Below are 20,056 nucleotides of genomic sequence, written 5' to 3' on the forward strand. Positions count from 1 at the left end.
GATATTTTCCCCCAAAGACTGTGGTTGTGTTCCCTAATCCCACCTGTAATTTTCTTGGTTGGCAGACGTTTGTGTGGCCAGCTGTATTTGTAACTCTTCTTTGTGCTGAATTAGGTAACCAAGAGAAAACTGATCATGAGACTGTACTGAGAGGATGGTCTTTCTCTTGGCTATATGCTCCCACTGGACATCTTCAAGGAATTGAATGCTCAGAAAACTATCAGAACCACAACAACAAAAGCTAAGTGATTTCAATTTTCTTGGGGTATAGCTTTCCCATATTTGCAATCTGCATGAATAATTGAGCCAGTATAAGAGGCAGGGCAGGGACTTGCTCTTTTGGCAGCTGCTCAACTCCACTTGGCTCAGCCCTGATGAGAAGCAGAAGTCACATTTGCTAGTAGGATCTGGCTGCCATTTAATATCTGTTGGTATGTTAGGGATCTGACTCGTGTTTTCTTGACAAGCAGCTAAAATGGGTTAAAGTATGTTACTCCCTCAGGCACACATCAGCTCTTTTGCAGCTGGGGTCAGGACGCCACGGTTTCGCTGGCATGCTGCAGGCACAGTATGCTCTGCTCCTGGACAACAACCTGTGGCAGTGGGGAGGAGTGAAGGCCTAGAGGGGAAACACCTCCAGGTGTCACAGACAGATTTGCAAAAGCTTATCTCCCAAAACCCTCTGTGGGGTCAGGGACTTGGCATGTCACCAAGCGGGGCAGTGATGTGGGGCAAGGGGCCCAGGCTTTAAGCACCAGGGTTGCTGTCAGCAGCTGCCTCATGGCAGCTCCAAGAGCACTGCAAGGACCCTGCCCTGGCTTTGCGGGCTGCTTAACTTCTGTATCTCATTTTGCCCAGCAGTGTAATGTGAATGGATAAGTGCACTGGGTCCCTTTCAGGCTCACAATTCAAGAGGAGTCTTTTTTCTTTGGCTATCACTTCTATCTTCCTATCTCCTCCCCAGCAGCCACTTCTCCAAGAAGTAATAACTCAGATCTTTTAGTTCCTTATCCTAGCCAAATGCTTTGATCAATTTAGTAACTCTCTAAACATTTTCAAACATGTTTCTAGTCTTTCCACCTTGAATGAGCCTCTCAGAAAAATGTAAACCATTTTTTGCTTTCAGCAGATTATTTCTTGCTCTTCAGCTCTTCTGTGGTTTTCTTTTCTTTCTTTACTTTTTTTTTTCTTTTAAAAATACTTACACAATTTTACATAAAAACTAGACTGACATTTTATTTCTGGCACAGGACCCAATCAAATCCCCACTACAGTTTCTGTTGGGTTTAGAGCAACAATCTCTGTTTGAAAACTTATAATGCTCCTTACTTAGGATAACTGCTGATACACTCTCCCTCAGTGCTTCTCTTGTCATTTGTAGATGGCCACAAGTGTGAGACTATTTTGCCTACCTGAGCTCCTAGAGCAGCACTATGAGTCTGGAAAGAAAATTGATGTTGTTGTGACTGCTGGTCAATATCTGCTACTGCTTGTGTCCACTTGCAGTTTGGACTCCAGCAGCCATCATACTGGTTGTTATTAATGCTCCAGTCTGTTCTCAGACCTGGTTCCGTTGCAAAACACATACAAGAAGAAATATGCAAGGAACATTTAGCTCTGTTAAAATAGACCTGCTGTTTTACTGCTACATTTCTTTTTCTTCTCTACTGGTTTCCCTCTCCTTCATCCTCTTAGTGTAGCATATTTGTGGGTGCACACAGTAGTTCATTGCAAAATATGCTGGATTTAAAGCAAAACAGAGAAAAGCTCCCTGAACCGAAATTGCTATTTTAAAGCTGCAGCATTAACTTTGGCCATGATCCACCCTGGAGACTTTCCCTGGCAGAGAGTGTGATGCACACATCTCAGTTTGGAATTGCTCTTTCGGACACAGATCCCCGCAAGAATAGCAGGAACATGATAGGCCAAGTCAGGCTAGGCAGCAAAGCCCACTGCAGTCCAGTGAAGACAATCTGTCCATTCACCTCTTATGGACTTTTCCGGGGCTGTCTGCATGTAAGGGGGCGGGGAAGAGAAGGGGACAAGAGGACAGAAATGTAGTTGGGGTTTTAAATTGTTCTGTTTCTGAAGGATTCAAGTCATGGATGTGAAACAGTTCAAGCTTCCATTGTGGACAATTATTATCTTTCACATGTTCTTTATGCTGTGCTTCACTAAAAACTTGTTTCATTGTTGGACTGTGTTGAACTTTACTGGAAAAATTCCTGCTCTTCATTTTCTGGCCTGATCCAGCTGACTTCTAAGCTAAAAGAAATTTGCTAGATTTAGAAGGTAAGTTGTGAAGTTAGAACAAGCAATGCAAAACCGAGTACATGTTCTGAGTGATGCTGAATGATAGGAAAGAGATCTGAAGGCTGAGATCCCTTGTTGGAGCAATGGTATAACTGAGCATGTAGATGTAGCCCATTCATTTCTAATTTGGACAACAAAGAGTCTACCCACTTCTTACTGTCTGGCTTGGAATGACAAACAGGTGAGCCTGCCCTGCTTCATTTTCCACCAGGACAATGCTGGTTTGCAGGGCCACCTGAAAACCAATGTGTATTTGAGTGGCTCCTCACAGCAAGTGCTATGTAAGGGCATATACGCTCTGCTGCTATTTAAAGCATCAGTACCAAGTTAGTGCCTGAAATACTACCTCTGACCTGGTTGGCAAAACTGATTCAGTTCACTATAGACAGATTAACATCTCCTTGCTCTGCATTGACTTAGTATTAAGGGGCAGGAGTTAGGTCAGGGCAAGGTTTTATCCAAAACATTTTGATCCTACTCAATTTAAATGAATTTGTCATTATGTTTTGCTATTGAAAATGAAGGGGAGTCAAGTGTTAGCATTATCTGTTTGATTTTTAAAATTATTCTTCTTTTTTCCCTCTTCTGCTGCGAGTGAAGTATTTATTTCTGTTGCTTAGAAAGCCCAGCCAAAGCTCATCCATATTTCTGATGCTGGATGCAGTCCATGAGCAAATCATGATTCAGTTCTGCATAACATAAAGGGTTTTTCTTTATTTAAAGAATATAGTTTATAGAGTTGCATATGCTAGTTCTTTAAAAGTCCTTCCACTGAGCTCTTTTCTTCATAGTACTCAAATGAGAACACAGTGTTTTCTGTATTGTTTGGAATAGCCTGGGAAACAATGCCTCCCAGTGTGAACAGATCTCCTTCAGTGCACTGGCAAACTCATCTCAGAGGAATGTGGTTATCGACTAACCCATGATTTCTGATAGCAATAGCTAAAAAGAGTGGAAAAGTACTCAGCTCCTTGCAGTCCAATAGCACAGCAGTTTACCGATGCGCATGAGAAAGTCGCTTCTATTTAAAAAGGTCATAAATCCTATTGGCTCAGAGACAGCATCCTGGCTGTTCAGGGGTGGGGAAACAGCTGTGGACCAAGGTCTCTGGTGGTGTGAGCTGGTGTGACTCTGCTGGTTCCAACAAAACGGTTTCATCTACACAAGTTAAATATTTCATCTTAGTATACATTGCAACACTACTACTTGCAAAAAGAATACTTTGAATTAATGCTTGTGCTTGTGGGAAAACATTCAGATGGAAAATATAATCATCCATTGTTAACATGAGTGTCTGGATTCAATGACTGAAAGTTGGCATTGATTTGTGAAATATAAAATAAGGAACACACAGAACAAATACACTTGCATAGACACTAATTTTTTTTCCCCTTGGGAGAGATTGGAAAGAGAACAGGTTTTGAGCAATTTCTCCAATGAGTGCAAGGGAGCTAAGGGACTTTAGTTCTTGGAATGCTGCAAAGGTCAGTGACATTTGTCTTTGCCTCAAATTGGATGCTGCCCAGATTTTGGGAGGGAGCTCTTCTGCTTTCAACCCACGTTTTGGCAAAAGGCGTGCCAGCAAACGTCTCACCATGGATGAGGCACGGGTGGGCAGAGGGAAGCTCACTCTTGTCTCTAGGCCCCTGCTTCATTGTGGTGGGCCAAGGCTTCCTGCCTCCATCTGCTGCTGTGGGCTGAGCTCCCCAGGGTTTGCCAGGCTTCAGGGACTAGGTGCAAGTGGGAGTGCAGCAGAAACTGCTGCTGTAGTGCTGGCAGAGCTGGTCCTACTGTATTTCAGAGTGATGCCTTGTAAGGAATACCTGAAGGAGAGCAAAATCTTGCAAAGCTGAAGGAAAGCATTTCCAGATGTGGCCTTTTCTAGAAAGGTTGGCCAGGCTAGGGCTGGCAGCTTGCTGCATTACACAGTTTGAGCTACAGAAATGAGGGTATAACAATCACCAAAAAGGAACAGTGACATGTCCCTAAATCCAAGGAGAAAAAAGGAGAGGATGTGTTTGTATTCTCTGCACCAGTGGATCCCTCTTCAATCATGTGCTGAAGAGATGAGTTACTCTTGCTGATGCTGATACTCCTCTCCAAGAGCAACCAGAATTCCCCAAGAACTTCAGACCTGTCCTGTGGAGCTGTGTGTCTGTACAGGAAGAGTCATCTGCAGCACTGCCTTGGTCATTTCACTTAGTGCTCTTATTTTTCATACAAATTATTTTCTTAAGAAATGTTCACCTAGGAGGAAAAACAATAAAATAAAACTCAGCATCAACACAACAGCTGTGTTGTTCATCAGTGAGATTTCCCAGATCCGGCACCTCCCTGTGCCCCCTCCTTTCTTCTGCCACTGCCCTCTCTGCTAGCTTTGGTGCTAACACTTCAACCTCATGCCGAGTAAGGGTAGGCAGGGTAAAATTGAACTCCCTTGTACCACCAGGAACATGAATTTCCCGGCTCCCAGGCTGCAGCCTGCATTTTGGAAGTTTTTGTTCTGAAACAAGAGGGTTTGAATTCCTTTTTCAGTGCAAGGTATATAGGAAATGTAGTTACTGCAAGCAGCCACACCATGGCACTAACAGTGTAGAGCGGTTCTCAGCCAAAACCTGGAGCTCAACTCAAAACTTGCCACACCAGCACTCTTTACTACAGCACAGGAATGTTAATGTGATACAATTAAATATTATGTTGCAAAGAAGCTACATGTCCCGAACCATTGCAGTGTGTACCTATGACACGGGGGAGATATTTGTCTTAGCAGTGTGTTGATAATTATACCAAACTCCCCTTTTGCCACTGTCCTGCAAAAATCATTCACTGTCCCAAGCAGTGCGTGGCCATGGCTGCCTCTGACATCCAGCGAGTGGTGCAAGGAGGAGCAGGGCCAGCTGACTCTGCAGATTCAGGGGAGTCAGACCCGGTCACCAGCAGCTTGCTCTGTAATGGGACACCCAAGAAAGTGCTTTGCAGAGGGTGTCTGTGAGAAATCAAGAGCTGTGCTGGCTCTTGCCACTCAGGTTGTGTTCCAACCTGGGGCAAGGGCTTTTGGAGGCTGGGGATCCTGCCATGATGGGGCCTTTGTGGAAGGATATTATGAAAAGGTGCAAATCCAGTGGGGAATTTGCTCTCCCTCTAGGTCTGACTGGTGCAATATATCCTGTTGTGACAGGTGACTGGTTTCAGTCCTTCAAAATCCTCCCTCTTCTCCAGCTTGCACAAGTCTGGGTGTCCCTGCTCTAAGTTCTCTTAAGAATTGATTCAAATCTTAGTGCCTTGCTCTTAGAGCAAAAGATAATTTGCTCAAGCTCCATTTGTTGAAACCAAATTAGATAATTCAACTGAGAAGTGGCCATGGAAAAAGACCCACTTCAGCAGAAAGGATTGATACCTGTTCTGCCCTTTGACCTTGTCCTTTTCTCTTCCTCAGTACTGCCAGTACTTGGTATTCTGCCAGCCACGTGCATTTTGAGGAATCCTTGGAGACGCCAGGTAATAACTAGTACAGGTGGAGTGGTCCCAGGGGCTTCCCAAAGAGGAGCTGCTGGCACAGGTATGCTCACACACAAGGATAAATGTAGAGGTACATGATTACAGTTTTCACATAGAATCAGTGTATCAGATATTATTTCAGTGACTGATTTGCGTTGAGTGAGGGGAAGTCATGTAATGTGTGTCATTGCAGTGTAATAGCAATATTTATTTAAAAGTCCTTTGCCCCAAAATCTGGAGAAAACCATCACATGGGTAAAAGACAGATTTGCAAGCCAAAGCCTTATACTAATCATGAGCTGTCTCATTTTGCTAACTCTGTGTTAGGGGGAAAAAAAAACTGTGACATAAAAATGCTTATGTTATAACATAAAAGTGTTATTTCACTCTGGAGTCAGATAAGCCTTAATTTTCTTCCTTTTTGGCAAGTCCCATTCCTCTGCTCTGAAAAACTTCTGTTTTCCTCTTATTCTGTAAGATCTGCCTGCATGAAGAATCTGCCCCTTTGCCAGAAAAAAGCACCTGTAACATCACTGCAGTGCAGGGAACAGGTCGGGAATTAATTCACCCAACATATAAGAATTAAGTCATGCTCTGTCTCCTGCGCTTAAAAGGAATCTTCCAAGGGCTTCTGGATGCCCTGGAGGAAGCTGGGAGACATCATGAAGACTGCCACCAAACCTGCCAGGGGAAGTGGCAAGAGCAGTCTTGGGGCTATGCTTCCTCCAAGGCTGCATAACTGGCTGTGACCCTGTCTCCTGAAAACCTGATTCAGTCACATCAGCCTCATGCAGGCAGTGTTGCAAACCTCAGGATGTGTTGTCACAGCCTGTGTGATTTTCACAAGCTGTTCAAATCATGGTGTCCATTGTCGGTGGGAGAGGTGATGTAAAAGAGGGGGAGGAAGGTTCTGTTAAAGAAAACTTGGAAATTTATGTCTTTTTTCTGTCAGCTAGAAAATTTCTTCTGTGGTCAAAACGATGGAATATTTTCTTATCTTTGAATTTTTGAAGGATAAGCTGTTGCTGAAGGAAAAAAAACCCCCAAAACAACCATGAAAGCTGTAAGAGCAGTATCCTGGTTTCTGTGAAAATGGAAATAAAACCCCATCATTCTGCCAAATCGATGTTTTCAAAAGCCATTACCAGACTAATACTTCAGTATGAAGCAGTATGAGCTCTCTGTATCCTCCCACTGCCACCCCAGGGAGAGAGCCCAGGGAAGTACAGGCTCAAGGACCTCTGGATCTTGCTCACAGCCCTCTAAGGCACCATTTCCTGCTGTCTCTTTTCCTGCAGACGTCTACCTGGCGAGCTCCTCAGACACTGCCTCTCTGTTTAGATAGAATTGAATCTTTCTTTTTTTGCCTTTTTTTTTTTTTAATGGGTTGATTTGAATCAGGTCCTCACTGTTAACAGTCAGTGCATTCAGGATTTTTTTTGGGTGACTCTTTGAACTTCAGCTGTGCTCTTCCAGGAAGGGCCTTCCATAGCTGTGTCTCTGTGCATGGCTGGGAATGACTGTGAAACCTTCCAGGGACCAGAGAACTGCGCTCCAGCCCAGTGAAATACTTTTATATATATTGTAAGCTGAGTGGATAGGAGAGCCAATGGTATGCTCCTTGGCTTTCCCCTAAAATAAACTGGGGAGGCATACACACCTCTACAGAAAATTGGGGATTAAATCTTACCTCACAGTTTGCTAAGGTATCAAGACTTCTGCTTTTCAAAGTCTGTTGTCTACTCCACAGAGTACAGATACACATTTCCTTCTCCACATTGAGCAATTCGTAGGTTCCACTGTAGGATTAGTGTAAATTATCCCTTCTGATGAGTTTTCTAGACAAAAAGATTGCCTATGAGCTAATACCATGAGGACAATTCCTCTGTCTGTATTCCTAGAAAACCACTTTAAATTCTAGGCAATGAGAGAGAGACTTTTTAAAGTTAAGTGGGAAAAAAGAACAGTTACTCAAGTTGCAGAGATGAGAAAGCAGTAGTGTTTGTACTACTGGTTCTTTACTGGCCCTTGCACCCAAGTCTGTTCTGGATGTACCCCATTTCTGACAATAAGCATAATTACATGTAGCTATCTCTTGGGCTATTTTTTTAATCTCTTAAGGACTCTTGACTAATATTTATATTAGTTAAAGTTTTAATCTAATCTCATCTTCTGCAAGTCCATGCACATTCTACTGGGTCAAGTTCTTTTCTGTAAACAAGGTCTGTTGGGTGACAGATGCTTGGAGAGCTGGTTATAACTCAGTATACCACAATATTCTGTGTACTGTCCCTAGTTGCAACATTTGGACATTGGCAACACCAATTAAAACCTGCTGTGATGAAGGACCACATTTTCATCCACGCTTTTGTCTTCTGTCCAGCTCCCAGCACCCAAAGCTCAAAGTGAAGGGTGGCGCAAAAGGCACTATTGCACACCTCTGCAGGCTGGTCACCTGCCTTATTGAGGAACAATGAATTTCCCCAGTTGGTCTGGAAAGGGATGTCCACTTGAGTGGCACTACTGACTAGGTGAAAAGTGAAAAAGGCAGTATTTGGTCCAGGCATCTCAGTTCTGCACAATTTCTCTGCCATCACAATAAGGAAAACTCACGAAGGCAGATGAACATCCACCCATTGAGGGCCATCTCCTCACTGCAGACACACCTGCACGACTCCTAGGGAATGTGAACCCTTATTAAACAAGAGGGGCTGGACAGTCTAATATAAGTCTAACCAGAAATTTTGCAAGTTGATTTTTGTACTTCAGGTAGATCAACAGCAACAGATATGAGTTCTTGTATATTATGTATCTTATTTCGGCCTCTGATTAGGTTATGTTGTGTGCACAATCCCTTTCTTGACACTTGACACAGCAGCTGCCAAAGTTGGTTTCTGGACAGGCCTGTCTTGGGAACAGTGTGTGCTGTGATTTGGATAAAGGGTTCTCAGCCTGGATGTGTGTCTCTGCTTGCCCCTTCCATTGCAACTTTGTTGTGGTAACTGTTATGAAAGCCAAGCCAGCTGCTTCCTAGTTTTACACAAAACACATTAATTGGGACCTCTAGCTTTGCTGTAACAACCAACTCCTGCTTGCAGGAATTGTATACTTATGATCCTCATTTGCACAAATTGCAGAAGTTGCATCGCCTCAAAGTTTGATACAGATATTATTACGTATTGATAAGTGAAATCATACAAAAACTTTGTGGTGAGTCCTTCGTGACCCCATGTCTACTAAAAATAACTGCTGACAGATCTGATTTCCACATGTCAGAGTGAAAGAGACTGCCAGGTAATTCACCTGTGCCTGTCACTGACTATATATTGTCTGGTTGCACATTTAGTCAGCTCTTTGCATGAATTCTCCCCAAAAAGTGCTTAGTGAAGCTGCCTTCCTGAATTAGTTTCTCTGCAAGGTTATTTGCTTTTAAAATCAAAAGAGTCCCAAACTTAGCAGCAGGAGGAGGAGTTAAAAATCTTTGCAGCCTCTTGATACATTTGACTCAATCGAATATATTTCTCTAATGTATTTAATGTATATGATTCTTAGTAATCTTTTAACAGGTACTAAAAAATCTGGAAATTCTGTATCTCTTTTAAGATACATTAACTTTTCAGAATGATTTAAGACAAGCTGGAGGAGGTCATCTATATCTCTTGTTGTGATGTTTTTTGTTTCAGAAGACCAGTCCCCACGGCTGACAAGCCACTGATTTACACAGTGGCCCTAGCCACGTGAGCACTATTGATTTTGTCATGAGGGTCACAGTCCAAACCCTCCCAACCTGTCCTTGGCCCAGCGCAACCTCCCAAGCCTCTGAAGTCAAGGGCAGAGCTTGTCTGACTGCGAAACAGGAATGAAGTCCTAATCCCTGTAAGCACCTTTTCTAGATAAGCCCTTGGTTCACAGAGGGGTTTGTTGCTCTGGCAGTGTCAGCATAATGAGAGCAGTGTAGCTGGTTGCTGCAGCAGCTGGTCTGGCTTGCTCATATCACTACAGCTCTGTTTACGATGGAGCATTTACACAGGCACATGTATCCTTTTTGTACAGAGCCACCTGGCAAAGCTTTGCTGCCTTCACCCTCGGCTCTACAGCCTGGGAGCACGTGTTGGCTGTTTGGGTCTATCAGCATCAGGGCAATGAGCGTGAGTGGTGCTGAGGGACTGAGGCTGAGGTGAGACCTGCATTTGAACTGGCAGTGGAGGGATGGAACTGCTGGGTGTGCCACTCAGCAAACATTCCTGGCTAAAGCAAAAAACCTTGGTGCTTACAGACCACAGGTACCTGGGGTGTATAATACAGCAGGCTCAAGTGCTGCTGCTGCCCAGTGGTTGGATCACACTGGTTTCAACACTTCAGCAGTTTTGTGGTTCAGAAGCATAATTTTGTTTCCTAGCATGACAACCCTCCTGCTCTTCTCCAGGAAGGTTGCTCTCTTGGCTTGTACCCTTGCAACAGCAGCCAGAGTAATACAGGCAGCCTCCTGCCTCAGTTAACACAGCTTTACATGGCATTAAAGAGTATGCCAAGCCAATGAAAATGGGAACATGACCAGAGGTAGGTGGTAGCCATTCATCTGATCCTTAAAGTTTTATCTCGTTTTCACTGCTGTAGATTCTTCTGTACTAGTCTGGTTGTCTCTGTCAATGGCAGAATAGACAGGGCCATGCTGACACAGTTACAGGAGAAAGAATGACCAATCACAGTGACAGTTTTGTGTTTGGAGCCTGTGCTGTCATGCAGTGAAATGGCCCATGCTTGGGCAGGGAAGGGAGGAGCTGCTGTGAGCTGGTGGCTGCTTGGAGTAGCTGGGGTTGCAGTGAGGCTCAGCCTCCCTAGATTAAAGCACTGTTTCACCTCATGTGTGCCCAGTCAGTGTTGTTCATGGCATAACATTTCACAAACACTGGACTTAGACACATCTTTGGGAATTATCTGAAATAAAGAGGAGAAAACATCAGTTACTGTGCCTGCCCATATGCTCTGGTCTGTTCCCCTTCCAGAATTGTATTTCTGTGGGGTGTGAACATTATTGGAGACTGGTAAAACTCTTGAGCATTGCATAGAGCTGCTGAGTGACAGGAGAGAATGTATTGGGTAGCTTCTGTGCCACCAGTGCAGGGGCAACCAGCCAGGGAGCTGAGACAGGTGCTGCTCCCAGGGCTGGCTGGCTGTGAGCCAGCTTCATGTTGGGGCTGCTTTAGGTGGTACCATGCTGGGGCAGGTGCATTCTATTGCATGGAAAAGCTCATAAGCCCACACAGAGCATCATGGTAATGCAGCTCTCTTTATGCTCTTAGAGTCTAGACAATGACAATAATCCTAGACAATGACTACTGCCACAAAAACAACTCAATCCTACCTGAAGGCACATTTAATTGAAAACTGCCACAATATCCATTGGCCTAGAGGTGCTTTAGTTTTTACTAGCAATTTCCTAGTGGTGCTCTCAGTTTGGTGGCAGCACAGCACACGCCATCAATGCCATGCTGGCTAAATTATAGGCTGCAAGGTGCTTCTCCCAGCCAAGACCTTGTTCACATGGCTCAGCATCAAATCTGGAGACTTAACTCCCCAGTTGTGGGGCCAATATGTTGGCTTGTCATCCTGGGCTAACTTCCTATTCCAGGAAGAGAATTGAGTGTTTGTGGAAAGAGGTTTGTCTTATAATAAAAAGGCTGATTGCCATCAGTATACAGTAGCTCCATGCCTAGACACCTTCTTGTGGAATATAAGGCAGGGATTTTGATCTCTTCTCTGTCTGAGAGGATTCTCAAGCCAACTCCTTTCTGCTGGTCCCAAATCACTGAGCTATAAACAATATTGTGAGGGCAGGTTTGAGGGGGAGAAACATCATCCTTCCCTGTGCCCAAAAGCCTTGGTGGATGAGAAGGCCACTGCCTTTATAAAACATGGGCAAAACTGAAGAGCAACAATGGGAGGAGTGGTGTGCTTCTCCTCTGCCAGTGCATGTCTCTCAAAAAAAAAAGCTTATAGCTGAAAGATGGGGCCGCAGGCAGAAGTTTCCCACCATTTGAGAAGAGCAGTGCGGTACTGGGCTATTTTGCTCTGTTCTGCACCTGTGTTTTAATTGAGAGACAAGTGCTTGAGTAGCTGAGTGAAACCCCTGCTCTGTGGTTCTTTCATGTGTCAGGAGAGGCACCTGGAAGAGAACATCTGTGGTGAGCACAGCATAGCACAGCTGAGCCTCTGAGAGCTGGGACAAGCAGGGATGAATATACAAAACTGAATTTTGGATGCAGACGCAGGAGTGGTTGGCACATCCCCTGGCCATCAAGGCAGTTTGACTGGCAGCTCATGATGGGCAGCTGAACATGTCCCCAGAAGCACTGGCAGCATCTGCAGGGCCTAAGGTCTTTTGGCACTGCAAGCTTGAAGCTTGGGGACTGCCACAGGGGCTGAAGCACTGCTCTGCCTTCACTGCAGCAGAAGTGATCTGCCCAGTACCAACTGAATATCTTAATCTGCCAAGGATTGATAGGCATGGGGGCCTGCTTAGCTCTCTTTTGAGGAAGAAAGTTTTGGCTGCAGGAGAGGTTTCACAACAATGTTGCCTTGCAATAGGCATAGGCTTTTTAAAAAGGCTTCAGGTTTAGACATATCCCCTAGGGCAGCCTTTGGGCTCTGTGCCTCCTGTACCCTGAATGCCTGTGCTGCATCCATGGGCCACCTCTCATGGGGCTGGGTACCCTGTTGTGTGGTGGAGCCCCCTGAGGCAGTACTCAGCCCCATGTGGGTTTTCCTATAGCTCTTGCCCAGAGCCACGTGCGGACTCCACCTTGCGAGTCACTTACCCTTACAAAAGATTATCCTGGCTGTAACTAGGACTGAAAAAGGGGTTGACAGTAGCTGGATCTCCCCCATTTCTCATTGTTATGTGAATTATCTGTGGCTGGTCACACCTAGCCATGCTGCTGATGGGGCTGTGCCGAGGTGGGGTATGGTGCCAGTGCAGTGCGTACCCGCTTGGCTCGGGGACCAGCCTTCCCAGGCCCAACAGAGGGCAATGTCAGAGTGGTAGCACGTGGTGCCATTTTACCAAGATAATATTCACCTTTCAGTATTCCTTATTATGCTTTTCCTTAGTAGGTTACAGAGCATAGTCTTTAGCTCAAATATGAGGCATAGTATGGTAAAGCCAGGGAGTGAACTCCCTGGATGGAGGTGGCTGCAGTCTACCTCCATCAGCCAGCAGTAGGGTTGGGCAAGTAGGAGCATTGTCACCAGAGAAGGAATTAGTTAATTTTTTTTCCGCCATAGATACTGCTTTTTCTTGGTGCTGCAGACCACTTTGCTGTGCAGATGGGAAAAAATTCTCTGCTTCCACCCACAGTGGAGTTGGCTGCTGCTTCATTACAGGAATTAAAAAGGGAGTTGGAAACATGATAAATGCATTCATTAGGTAAGTTTGCCCTTTACTTACTTGGACTTTTTCTGCAAACACAGTGCTGATATGAGAACTCAGGAAGGCCATGGGAACATGCATCCTGGTTCCTGCAGGATTCAGAAGGAGGGACTGGAGGTGTGGTAGTCCTTGCATGGGCTCACCAGCAACATCTCTGCTGTGCTGCAGTGAAGTTGGTCCCCTTGGAAGGCATGGGAACAGCTTGTCCCTGTGATGGCAAATAAAACTTCAGCCAGGGCTGGTTGCTTGTGACAAGTAGTGGCACTGTTTCAAGGTTTCATGAACCTAAAGAAAGAGGGTGATTGAAGGGAGAGAGATGTCCTTTATGTATCTGTTAAATCAAGTTTGAAGGAGATCTACTATTGTGTATGGAAGAAAAGCCGGTTGTTATGGAGCAAAGGAGCTGAAGTGTCTGCCAAAGTGTCTAATACCATTCAAAGCCTTTTGACTTTATATAAAGAAACTACACAGCTCAACTAAGTAGGCTGGTTAAAGCCAAGCAGTCTCTTACACTTTAAACAAAAACTGGATAAAAGCTTCTCTCGGCCACGTGGCTGGGGATAATGTGCTGCCTCTGGACTCCTTGAGCCTGACCTGGCAGGCACTAATTTATCTGCTATGACTGAGCAGCACTGAGGAGCCCTTCCTTACTTGAGGGAGGCTGTAAATATGCCCACAGTGACAAATGCAGCTCTTGATTACACTACAGTAGGAAAAAACAACTTGCATAAAGACTACCTGACTCTAAGATGGTAAGTTTTGGAGAGTATAGTGCCAATCAAATATTAAAAATCAGTAAATATGTGCCATGGAAAAAACCCCAAACTCCATTGTGTAAAGTGTCTTGGTTTTTTAAAGTGATGATTGTTATGGTGGTATAAGGCAGTATCTGTCCACTTCAGTGTATTTTAACAACAGAAGAAATATTTTCATGTCTGGAATTCAGACGCTGAAGTGAGTCTGTGTGGTCCAGGGCCTGACACCCTGGGAAGGGGGGCCAGCTGTAGGCATGGGAAGGCCCATCATATGGCTCTGTAGCAAATCTTATGATTGCTCTCTTCCATCAGAATACTAAAATTAAAAGCCCACTCTTTCTAAAATAAGCACTTTAATTAATACATGAGAAGTTGTGTGTAGAAAGAGCTGAGTACATAACTTTTTCCTATCAGTAGTGTGTCAGGTAATTCAGAGATGTTCAAATGTGCTCATGACAGACAGTGAGGCTTGACTGAAGCAGTGACTGGATAGAGGATGCTTCCTCCTGAAACAGCTACTGGCATTAAAGTTGCCCTTTGAATTTATGCCAGAAAATATGCTGAATAGAATTGTTAATGGGCTACGAAATATATGTGTTCTTCTTTAATAACTCAATTTCTATGTACATATGTTGCTTTTTTTTTCTGGTTGGTTGGATTTTTTTTTGTTTGCTTGCTTTCAGGATGTTTTTGAGAAAGTGCTCAGTTTTTCTGTTGGAGGGTGATACACCCACTATGTCACATTCATATTTTCTGAAGAATCCCTTCACCCAGGATTTTTCTCCTGGGAAGCTGAGAAGCCTCAGAGGAAAAGGAAAACAATATTATCTCATTTGCTTCTCCTGGGTTTTGCTCCTTTAGAATGTGTTTGTAGATTTTTTACCAACAGGTGCTTGTTTCATTGGTTTCTGCTGTGAATTATTTTGACTCATTGGGCAATCAGTGCCAAGCTGTGTTAGGACTCTGGAGAGAGTCAGAAGTTTTCGTTATTACCTTTTTAGCCTTCTGAAAGTATACTTTCTGTATTCTCTAGTATAGTTTAGTATAGTATTCTTTAATATAATATACTATAATGAAATAATAAATTAGCCTTCTGAGAACATGGAGTCAGATGCATCATTACTTCCAATGTCAAGGCACCCTGCAAACACAATACCACCAGGATTGGAAAACTCACTGGCCCTTGCCAAAAATTTCATTTTAAGCACTCATTTGTTTAATACAGAGACTGAGTTTTATTTCAAAACATGTCTGTTTTTGTTTAGGTAAGCATAGCAAACCTGGGTGTAGGGAAGTAATGCTTATTACTGCTATTATTATTGTTAGTTAGCCAAAACTTTTGAGGATGACTGGGTGAAAATAAGAAAAAGTCATATTCTAGCATGTCTTCATCACATGACAGAGATTTTTTTTTAAAGTCATGCTTGGAAATTTTGTGTTACCCTGTGTTGATGACACTGGTGTATTTAAAATGCTGGGGTTTTTACCTTCATGTCAGAAGTCAATTCCATGAGTGTGAGTAAAACGTGTGTGTGTAATCTAGATACAGCTTTTTGGGGTGAAGACACTTTTACTAGTGTCTGTCGACATTTCTCTATTTTTCCAACTGCCCAAATCTCTGCCTGAGAATAGAGGACCTGGTGTGGGAGGTGCAGAGGGGGAGCACCCTACAAACCTGTCTGCCAGTGTGGTGGGGCCCTGATCCTGCCTGCGTGAGGGGCATGGGTGCTGCAGGGAGCAGAACATGGGGCTGAGAGACCCCCTTACTCTGCTTGCCTTGTTCTCATGCAGGGTGCAGGAGAACATTCCATACCCATGGAATGCAGAGATGCAGACACATAAAGTAAGACAGAGGTTTCCCCACTCTACTGAGGAGAGAGGATGCCTGTGGGTTAGGATCAGCAGGGATTGTACAACTGTAATTTTGTTCTCTGTGGATTTATAAATTGAAGCATGTTTTTTGGAAGTTTTATGTGTTCTGAAGCCTTTGTCCAAAGCAATTATATGATTTATTAAAAATTTTTGATATGAAGGGAATCTCATATAGCAAGGATAAAACAGGAGAGGTTTGTTGTCAGAAGTCATTAATAAGCTCCAAGGGGAAGAGACTGTCAGGAAAAGGAAATTCTCTGGCACAGCAGAATGGCAGGTAATTAATAATTGCTGCATTATTATATATAAATACTACATAATAACTAGAGTACATTCTGACTGTTCATCATTGGCTTGCCAGGCTTCATTGCTCCCAGGTTCTTTCTGGTAAAAAACCCAAACCAACAAGCAAATCTCATCGTGTTTTGGTGTGACTTCAGCTCTTCATGAAATTTAGGTGATTGATATTGACTCAGAAATGGTCTGGATTTTAATTTAGGGAGAGAAGTCATTCTGAAGGCTTTGACACAGCTGGACAGGGCCGTCACCAGAACCTGACAAGACTTCTGATTTAAAAGAATTTCGGCAAAAGTATGTAGTGATTAAAAAATTAGAATTTTATGTTGTGTTAAATATGGGAGGCAGAAGAAGTTGTGAGCAAAAGTTATGCTACTTAGATGCTGATGTCTGATAGCCATTAAAACTGTGTGGACAATGACTTGTTTATTTTCATTCATGAAAAACAGACAAATGTCTTTTGGGTGCAGTGATCCAATGGTATGGGTGAGAGCTGGTCCATCAGCTGGCTTTTGCAGAGCCCAGTGAAAAAATGCCTGAAGACTTCCTACCTAGGATGGAAGATGTCTCAAAGAAATGACAGTGTTTCTTGACCAGGAAAGGTCAGCTGTATTATGGCAGCCTTAGTGACATGGACTTGGAATCTGCTCTTAGGAGAGTATATGCTTATAAGAGGACTGTGCAGCTCTAGCAGATTAAATGTTGTGGGATGTATACCTTAGAATAATTCATTTGACTGACTGAGAATATCCGCTGAGCCTTGAATTATGTGACTTTTATTCTGCTATGTATAACTACCAGAACATTGACAAAGAGGCCATTTTTGGTGACAGTCATGTTTGAGCCAAGGCTGTGCACGTGTGTGATGCTGTTCTGATGTGTGCTGTTTTCAGGTAACTGAGCCCTGGTGACACAAAGTAGAAATTCTTTCCTCGACTATTGTTTAATGGATTATTTTTGTAAAAAAACCTTAATGATAAAAGATGGTTAAAGAAATGTAGCATGTCTAGTGGACAATTTAGGGCTTAAAAAGCATTTTAGACTATGACACCAGCACAAAATTTTAGTTAATGGCACACAAAGCAATGATGCAATTATTGTACACTAACCGGTGTTGGAAAGGAAGAAGAGGATGTATAAATCATGGGTAAGGGGTGAACTTCAGAGGAGGATGCAAAGCCTTGGGCAGAACTTGTTGTCTTTCTCAGAATTGGCTTTGAAGGAAGGGAAAGCCAGTGGTACTCCAGGCTCTTATGTAGGAACTTCAAGAGCAATGCTGTTTTGTAAATGATTATAAAGCTGTTGATAAACCCAGAGCTTTTTTCTGTGAGGAGCTCCCTTGCCATGAGCTTGGCAAGGTGAAATGTGGTACAGGGCCATTGGAAAGCATCTGGTCATTGCGATTCCATAATTAGACCAATGTGGTATTATAAATAAAACAAAGCAGATGAAGACTCCAAGACTTTCACCAAAAAAGAGACTTAGTGAGGGTATCAAATACTCCCCCTGACTCTCCCACTGAGCAACTGAAGGCAGAGGAACTGAGTGTCTCCTCACTTCAAAACTGAATGTGCTTCTGGCTTCCTCAAATTCATCATGGTGCTTCTGGAAGTGCTATTAACTTGTGAACATGTGGAAGGGGAGAATTTTCTTCAGAGAACAAAGATTTCTGCCAACTCCTCTGTGCTTTAAGTGTTCAAAATCACAACCTCCCTGTTGGTGTAGCAACAAGAAGAGGTGTAATGATGGCACACAGAAATAATTGGTGCACAGAAAACTTCCTTATATTTTTTAAGAAGGCATGGAATTTGTGTGGCATTTGTCTCAGACAGCCAGACATGCTGCTTTCCTAAATTATCCATTTGACCCAAGCAAGTAGTACTAGGGTTTCAGTTGTGGTGGTTTGAAATGGGGAGATTAAACGTGGCATGTTCTTGGTTGTTTACCAAGAATGAAGGATGAGGCATCTGAGAACTTGTGTGGATGCTGAGCCTTTCCAGGATTGGAGAAACTAAACTGAACAGTGTAAGCTAGATGGTATGGGAATTGAGCAAAAAAAAAAAAAAAAAAGGAGGTATGCCTTTAAGATGATGAGAAACAAAGGTCATCTTTGGATGGTCTCCCAGATGCCTAGCTTGTGACAACATTAATAAGCAACACAGAAGATATTAAAACACCTGTTTCCTTCCCTCTATATGGTTTTGCAGCAGGTTGTGACAGCTTGTGAACTGTGAGGTGGCAACTTCCAACAAAGATCTGCAGAGGCAGACAGATGCAGAGGGCAATCCTGTCTTGCTGTTGTTTAGCAGAGACCCTGTGAAACAGGAGCTGAAAACTCAATTTCCATTTCTTTCAATTCTTAAAAGGAGCTTTAACAGTGCACTAGAAGTCTGTCATAATTGACATTAAGTGGGAGTTTTTATTCTTTTTCTGGTAAAAAGTCCACAGTAATTCCCTCCCCCATCACCTTTAGAGTTGCAGGCAGACCTGTGTTTTGATGATGGTTATATCCAGAAGGTTTATGCTGCTTTAATAAATGGTTTAAAATTCTGCTTAAAATACTTTCCTCTGCTTAATCTGTAATTTTCCAAAATAGTTTAAAAGGCCTTAGGGATTTCATTACCCATCTTGTCTTTTTAGGCGTAAGGCCCAGTTATTTTTGATAGATAGCCTGTCTCACTGCAGATGTACTTTGAAAGAGTTTTTTTTGGAGAGGTGCTGCATACCTATACCCTGTAATCTCCCAATGTGCATCTGCAGCTGGCTCTCCCTACTGCTTCTTATAAAACTTAGTTTTGCTGGTTTGGGGAAAATATAGACAGTCTGTAGTTGTAAAGGTTTTTCCTGCCCCTGAATTATTATTTCTGTTTGTTGCAGAGGCCTTAAGCCCTTTTAAGCCAATACCCTGTTGAGGCTACAATAAATCTTGAAGAGATTCTTCAGTGTAGTCATGTCTGGTAGCTGTGCTGTCATATGCCAATATGAGAATAGAGTGTGCTCACATCACAAAAACTGACATAAAGAACATTGTAATGGTAAAAACCAGCATTTAATAGAAGCTGAAGAATAGGAGATATCTGTAAGTAGAAAAGTTAGAATCCCTTAAAACTATACTTATTTAGCTTACCCTCTTAAACAGCCATACCACAAAAAGCAAAAAAAAAAGTAGCTGTTAAATGAGAAAATAAATGCATGGGTTTGAAAAACCTCCAACTGAAGTTTACGTTCAATGTGAAAAGACTTCAGAAAGAAGTGAGGCTAGTGAGGCACAGTGTTGGGCGTGGATGTACCTGGGATCATTTCCAAGCCAGACCCATCTACTTCTGGAAATTTTTTTCTGCAGAGACCTTTGGTTCAAACCATACACTGAGCAGTCCTAGCATGGGCTGCCTCTGTGCCCATTTGTTGTTAACTTGTTAGCTGATGAACCACTGTCCTCTCCTTCTCCAGCTCAGATCCTCGCTGCTGCTGCTCTCCTGCAGCCAGACCAGCTCTCTTTGGTCCAGGGTGTCCCTGGACAGCTGTGGTTGGTCTCACAACAGTGCTCACCTGGGGCTTGTCTCCTGCTGGAAGCTGTCTGGAGAAGATCAGCACCAGGAGGCCCTGCTTCCTACCTCCACACCTACTTTGCTAAAGGAAGAGGCTTGTGGCAGAGGCTGCAATGGTGGGATTTTGGATGTACACGGCCTGTACCATATTACATTGCATTTCGTTGCTTGGCACAAGGAAAGGAAGTGTGCAATCTGCTCAGATGTTTCTAGGTGTCAGATCAGGCATATTCTGCTCTTCCATCATAGGACTTGTGCCTTTTACTCTCAAAACCACCCCAAACTCAGTTGTAAATTAATATATATTTGTGGACCCCCTGAATAGGTATCACTAGTATTAAGCC

The 20,056-nt window shown here is 43.4% G+C and overlaps 1 long non-coding RNA gene across 1 annotated transcript in view; it reads left to right on the top strand.

Annotated features, from left to right (window-relative positions):
- The window catches only part of LOC135301936 (uncharacterized), a 75,018-nt gene that overhangs the window by 38,878 nt on the left and 16,084 nt on the right, over window positions 1-20,056 (top strand). Inside the window, exons 6-7 of the long non-coding RNA XR_010363662.1 lie at window positions 115-2,292; window positions 5,750-5,872. This is a non-coding gene — a long non-coding RNA (uncharacterized LOC135301936). The remainder of the gene's footprint in view (window positions 1-114; window positions 2,293-5,749; window positions 5,873-20,056) is intronic.

This window comes from Passer domesticus, chromosome 5, assembly GCF_036417665.1.
Source record: "Passer domesticus isolate bPasDom1 chromosome 5, bPasDom1.hap1, whole genome shotgun sequence".
NCBI classification, from domain to species: domain Eukaryota; kingdom Metazoa; phylum Chordata; class Aves; order Passeriformes; family Passeridae; genus Passer; species Passer domesticus.